The following is a 7,219-nucleotide window of genomic DNA, read 5'->3' on the forward strand; positions in this document are numbered from 1 at the left end:
CTTTCCACTATACATACACATCATTTTACTCTCTTTCCTGATTTGCTAACTAGAATCTTCATTACAACTTTGAAAAGGAATGGTGAGATCAGACATATTTTCTTGTTTATTATCTTATGGGGAACACACTCAATCTTTGAGCATTTACTGTGATGTTAGTTATAGGTTTTCATGAGGTCTTCATCAAGTTGAGAAAGTGATCTTTCATTTGTGCAGAAATTTTTATAACATATTGTAGTGAATGCTTATAACTTTACTTTGTCTTGACATCCATTTTTGATGAAAGTTTAGCTTTCTCATGCCAGAGGCAGAGTTCAGTCACCCTTGACATAGTTTCTCATTCTACATCACACTTAAATGTCTCAAGTCACAGACCAGAGATAGAACTTAGAGGCATCTCTCTTGTCTAGTCTCACAGAATAGACTCCCCTCTTTCCTACTGCTTCCCTTTAATAAACCATTCAGGCATTTGCACATAAGCGACCCATACCCTATTTCCTTATGTTTACCACTTGTGGCAATAGTCTCTTCTCTCTCCCTGCCTCAGTTCTTAACCTCCAGGTGTACCATGTACTCCTCAGTGTCTGTAGGTACTAAAAACTCTTAAGCTTTCATATTTGGTTGTGTCCTTGAAGCTCTGCCTGCAATCTGAACCCTGATGGCAAGGCCACCCAAAGGGATGCAATGGATCCCCTGGTGGTGTGCTTTTGTTCAGGCCGGTAGTGGCTGTTGGGTACAATAGCTACCAAATTGATAATGAAACTCAAGAGTTTCATTCAAAACAAACATAGACCCTGGACTTTGCCAAACGCATGCTGCGTCTATCAAGAAGATCTTGTGTTATGGTTATTTATTATTATTATTTTTAGGTTACATTACACTCATTGATTCTTGAAAGCTGAACAAAACTCTTAAAATAAATTCTACTCTGACATGACATTTATTTGAGAGAGAGAGAGAGAGAGAATGATTATGATAATGATGATAATAATGATGCTGATGCTTTTATCCATTTCCATGAAGAATATTACTCTGTAGCTTTCTTTTCATGAAAAAAGAGTTTTTAGCTTTGGTATCAGTGTAATATATGCCTCATAAAATAAATTGGAATATGCCTCATTTTTTATTTTCTAGAAATATTTTTGTAAATTTAGTAGTATTTATTACTAATTTTTGTAAAATTAGTATTATTTATTTTGATAGATCTTGCCAATGAAAACATCTGACCTGTCTTGTCTGGGGCTTAGTTTGTTGAAAGATGTTTAACAATGAATTCAATATCTTCAGTAGTTATAGTACTAATTAGAGACGGAGAGAGAGAAAGAAAAAGAAAGAAAGAAAAGAAAGAAAGACAGACAGACAGACAGACAGACAGAAAGAAAGAAAGAAAGAAAGAGAAAGAAAGAAAGAAAGAGAGGGAGGGAGGGAGAGAGAAAGAGAAAAAGAGAGAAAGAAGGAAGGAAAGAAAGAGAGAAAAAGAAAGAAAGAAAGAAAGAGAAAAAAGAGAGAAAGAGAAAGAAAGAGAAAGAAAGAAAGAGAAAGAAAGAAAGAAAGAAAGAAAGAAAGAAAGAAAGAAAGAAAGAAAGAAAGAAAAAAGAAAGAAAGAAAAGAAAGAAAGAAAGAAAGAAAGAAAGAAAGAAAGAAAGAAAGAAAGAAAGAAAGAAAGAAAGAAAGAAAGAGAGAGAAGAAAGAGGAAAGGGAAAGAAAGAAAGAAGGAAAAAGAGAAAAGAGAGAGGGAGGGAGGGAGGGAGGGAGGAGGGAGGGGCATTTCTATAAACTCTTGGTTCTGTTTTTCTGAAGAACCCTGACAAATACATACACTGTCAGATGTATGTATTTGGGATGTTTTTGAGCCATTTACACTTTATACCTAATGGCATATAATCGATTTTTGTCAGTAAGTCAGCAGAAATATAGCTTTATTCTAGCCAGGCACAGTGGCTCACAACTGTAATCCCAGCTCTTTGGGAGGCCCAGGCGGGCAGATCACGAGGTTAGGAGATCGAGATCATCCTGGCTAACACGGTGAAACCCCCGTCTCAACCAAAAACACAAAAAAAGTAGCCGGGCATGGTGGCGGGCGCCTGTAGTCCCAGCTACTTGGGAGGCTGAGGCAGGAGAATGGCATGAACCCGGGAGGCGGAGCTTGCAGTGAGCCGAGATGGCGCCACCGCACTCCAGCCTTGGCAACAGAGCCAGACACTATCAAGCAAGCAAGCAAGCAAGCAAGCAAGAAAGAAAGAAAGAAAAGAGAGAGAGAGAGAGAGAGAGAGAGAGAGAGAGAGAGAGAGAGAGAAAGAAAGAGAAAGAAAGAAAGAAAGAAAGAAAGAAAGAAAGAAAGAAAGAAAGAAAGAAAGAGAGAGAAGAAAGAGGAAAGGGAAAGAAAGAAAGAAGGAAAAAGAGAAAAGAGAGAGGGAGGGAGGGAGGGAGGGAGGAGGGAGGGGCATTTCTATAAACTCTTGGTTCTGTTTTTCTGAAGAACCCTGACAAATACATACACTGTCAGATGTATGTATTTGGGATGTTTTTGAGCCATTTACACTTTATACCTAATGGCATATAATCGATTTTTGTCAGTAAGTCAGCAGAAATATAGCTTTATTCTAGCCAGGCACAGTGGCTCACAACTGTAATCCCAGCTCTTTGGGAGGCCCAGGCGGGCAGATCACGAGGTTAGGAGATCGAGATCATCCTGGCTAACACGGTGAAACCCCGTCTCAACCAAAAACACAAAAAAAGTAGCCGGGCATGGTGGCGGGCGCCTGCAGTCCCAGCTACTTGGGAGGCTGAGGCAGGAGAATGGCATGAACCCGGGAGGCGGAGCTTGCAGTGAGCCGAGATGGCGCCACCGCACTCCAGCCTTGGCAACAGAGCCAGACACTATCAAGCAAGCAAGCAAGCAAGCAAGCAAGAAAGAAAGAAAGAAAAGAGAGAGAGAGAGAGAGAGAGAGAGAGAGAGAGAGAGAGAGAGAGAAAGAAAGAGAAAGAAAGAAAGAAAGAAAGAAAGAAAGAAAGAAAGAAAGAAAGAAAGAAAGAAAGAAAGAAAGAAAAGAAAGAAAGAAAGAGAAAGAAAGAAAGAAAGGAAGGAAAAGAAACATAGCTTTATTCTGAGGCCAAAATTAGGTGTTTCTTCATGTGTTAATTGGCTCATATGAAACAATACTGATTATTTTGCCGTGATGTATAAATAAATAGCAGTAGTCGAGGAAGTCAGGAGCCAAACTGACTGCATCATATTTCTAATAACAAGTGAAAGGTAGACTAAAAGAGTGTCTCATTTTGCAATTGCTTATTGAGAAGAACATGTAAAATAATCTTATAAATTATTTCTTAAAAAGTAAATTTTATATACAATGGATTTTAAACTTGCAGTAGCTATCCATGAAACAAAATTCAGGTAGATAAAATAACATTTAAAAAAGATAAATGTTTTTGAAATTTGAATATTCATGAAGGAAATATTGACCTACTTGAAATAAGTACTTTTGAATAGTCAAAATAAGAAAAAAAAGGCATTTTATTCATTTTATTGATATTAAAAGCAAGTTATAATAACATATAGTTTGAATTCTAAAATAATGTATCAGTTACTCCTTCCAAAAACCACTGAGACCAGATCAGTAAGATTTTGCTTTTTTAATGTAAAATAAAAATGACATAATGGCTATGGAGATGCTAATAATAGAAGCTTAGAGAGAGAATAAATAATTGGTCTGTCCTGAAATTACAAATTATATTAGTTCTGATCCTTACATTTTTTCTCAAATATGTGCCCTAATTTAGAAAAATAATATCTTATAATTTGATATTATATTTTTAATACAAATACTTAGTCCAATTATCACATGATGGCAGGAATTGCAAAATATTATTTAAAGAATTAGATTTGACTTTTAGCATTTACGTTGAAAACATAAAAACATATGGTTTCAGTAAGTCATAACTTCACCCATGATGTTTACTAGATATCATTCAGTTACATTTAGATATTTCTACACATGAAACTATCCATTGTATATTCTGACCTCTCATTAATATTGGAGTATCATCTTTTTGCATCGCTTGTCATGAATTTTTTGATGTTTTCTTTAGGAAAAGAAAAAGCATTTGTATATGAATAAATGTTTTCAGTTAAAGTTGAATGAGTGTGCATACACAGAAACTTTTCTCTAAAGTGTCTCTTAAAAGTAAGTGTATAACTCCCAATGCAATCCCTCCCCCCGCCCCCCTCCCCATGATAGGCCCCGGTGTGTGATGTTCCCCTTCCCGAGTCCAAGTGATCTCATTGTTCAGTTCCCACCTATGAGTGAGAACATGCGGTGTTTGGTTTTCTGTTCTTGTGATAGTTTGCTAAGAATGATGGATTCCAGCGTTATACCTGATGTAAATGACGAGTTGATGGGTGCAGCACACCAACAAGGCACAAGTATACATATGTAACAAACCTGCATGTTATGCACATGTACCCTACAACTTACAGTATAATAATAATAAATAAATTTTAAAAAAAAATAAAAAATAAACAGAATTTGAAAAATAAAAAATAAAAAATAAAAAATAAAAAAAAAATAAAATGACAAATTTTTCAAAAAAAAAAAAAAAAAGTAAGTGTAAACTAAAAAGATTACTGTAAATGCTTTAATGAACATTTCTGCAAAACTTGAATCACAGATTTCTGATTCAAGCTCAGTATTTCTCTATTGTTCAGACAAATTTGGTAAATACTTCTTAATATATATCTGAATGTGCATTTATCAGCTAAAATCATTAAAATTATATTCTTTTAATCTAGTACTTAATGTAATTCATTAGAATAATATAACATTAATATAATAAGGAATAAACAATAAAATATAAATTAACAATTCCACTACAAAATAATAATCAACATTACTTATGTTTTTTATTAACATGCTTAACTATTGTATAAAACAACTCCATCTAAATTTAGCAAAAATAAACTTTATTGCATAAACACAAAGGGATTAGGCATAAACCCAGAACTGGAATGCAACTTGGTGTCAGATAAGTGCAACAATGAGATTGGAAATAGATCTGGATTCATTTTCTCATCTCTTTTTCCATCTGCTTTCAGCTTATTGTTTTTGCTCATTTCTGTTGCTCCTGCCATCATCCTCATTTCTCAGTCTGCATAGCAAGATATGGTCACTCAGAGCTACCTTACAGTTCATCCACATATAGAAATATAAGAGGCTCTGTTACACAGTTGAGAATTCCAAATAAAAAAAAAAAATCAGATTGGTGCAGTCTAGATAAGGTTTCCACAACAGCATGAATCAATTCTGTCACAACATCAGTGGCAGAGGTGTGAAATTTGGCAAGACATTTATACTTGCCAGTCTTCTTTCTGATTGATAAAATGGGTATCATAAACACATCTCACACAATTGTTGAGAAGACTTAATGATAGTATACATGTAGATGATCTAGCACAGTGCTTGCCACAGAATAAACACTATTAACCCTTATTATTAATTTAACTGTGTCAATGACCATTGTTTTTAAAACTCTACATTCTGAAATTAGACAATATGAATTCACATTCCTGCATTATAATTTATACTTGCTAAAAATCACAGCATGATCTTGGGAAAGTTATGTACGATATCTAGTCTTTCACATTTATATCTATCAGTTGAAGGCAATAATAGTATTTTTTCATTGGTTAATTTATTATTATTTCTCTGATTATAATTTCTTGTCTTTCTTCTGATTAAACAAGATTTTTTATACTCCACACCTTAAATGCAAAGATACATGTACCTATATAATTTGTGAGGGTTTCTGGTATTGTCAATTCCTAACTAATCTGAATTTAAGAGGGTAGCAAACAAAGCAAATGGTGATGACGCTCATCACAAAGAACCATCTGAGAGGTGGGATGGACAGTTGCTGTTTCTCCCTGTGGCATGTTCTGATTTGTTGAGTCAAAGGGCACCACTGGAAAAGGTAAAAAGAAATTAACTGTCTTTACTCAGCCTGTCTTTCTCATAATGTGAGCCCATAATTTGTCAACCCCGGTTAAGCTTTTCTTAAGTCCAGTTATGACTGCTTTAAAATTACTGTTAATTTTGGCATAATACTTTTTGCCAGTCTTGATTTACAGTACTGTGAGTCTTTTATTTGTGTTTCCTTTTGTTTTCCTGTGTTTTCACTTTAGAAAGAAGTTGGAAGATGAAACATTAGGAATTTCCTTTAAAACTCCAATCAAAACAGCCCATTTGAATGTTTTTTAAAAGTCAGTATTACTTTATTAGTGGGTTAAAAATAGACCAATATTAGTGATCACCAAAATTTTAAAACCGTACCTAAAAATAATTCTATCATCATATTTTGAATATATTTTAAATTCAACTGGGCTTGCATTTCTGCCATCAAATATATAGCCCAAATGTCTTAGCACAACAGATTTTTAAAGTAATAATACTTAAAGAAAAAATGATCATCACTATTACATTAAAAAATGACTAATGTTTATGTGGAAAATTAGGGTTTTTTGCTCATGATAAAGGAAGATGAAAAAATCACTATGGTACGTGATCTAGGCTTATTTTTATTCATAGAAAATTCCAAAAATTCTTCCTGTGGGGATGCATTGGCTAAAGCAGGTCAAAGTTGCTGAAGAGGGCTAAGCGAGCCTCTTGGGGAAGATGATATCATCTGATCTGTACACATGTCACATTCAGAACATTCTGCATGGCTGCTGCTGAGCTCCCATCTGTCAGATCTCAACGGAGAGAACAAAGACTAGAGATTTGAGTAATTCAAGAAACATCCATTTACTAGCTGGAAAGACAAATAAAATTTGGAGGAGCCATTTTCTTCTTGTTACGTGTTATTGATACGTGTTCTACCTGGCCATACCACACATTACATAAAATGTATTCAACTACTTTACTGTCATTTGCTTAAATTGTCTTATTTTTAGAAACTTGTTCATAATAACTACAATCTCTAAAAGCATAGTACAAAATAGCTACAAGCATAATCAATACAATTGTATTTCGTCAGTAAGAGATATTTTGATTTGGTACAGATCTTGGGAAATGCAGTATTGGTGTTCTACACTGCTTCAAAAAAAGAATAGGCTTTTCTTAATACATGAGTTAAATTTGATATTTGCATATACATCACATAAAAATAAAGTGTTTCACTCTGAAAGTACTCTTAGAAAGAATTCAGCAAAGTAGGTATCTGG

The 7,219-nt window shown here is 34.4% G+C and overlaps 1 long non-coding RNA gene across 1 annotated transcript; it reads left to right on the forward strand.

Annotated features, from left to right (window-relative positions):
- The first annotated feature begins 6,178 nt into the window (after nucleotides 1–6,178).
- LOC112636610 lies at nucleotides 6,179–6,924 on the forward strand. Its single transcript, XR_003122202.1, has 2 exons — nucleotides 6,179–6,259; nucleotides 6,585–6,924. It is a non-coding gene; the product is annotated as an uncharacterized LOC112636610 (long non-coding RNA).
- The last annotated feature ends 295 nt before the right edge of the window (nucleotides 6,925–7,219 follow it).

Source organism: Theropithecus gelada, chromosome 12 (assembly GCF_003255815.1).
Source record: "Theropithecus gelada isolate Dixy chromosome 12, Tgel_1.0, whole genome shotgun sequence".
Classification (NCBI taxonomy): Eukaryota; Metazoa; Chordata; class Mammalia; order Primates; family Cercopithecidae; genus Theropithecus; species Theropithecus gelada.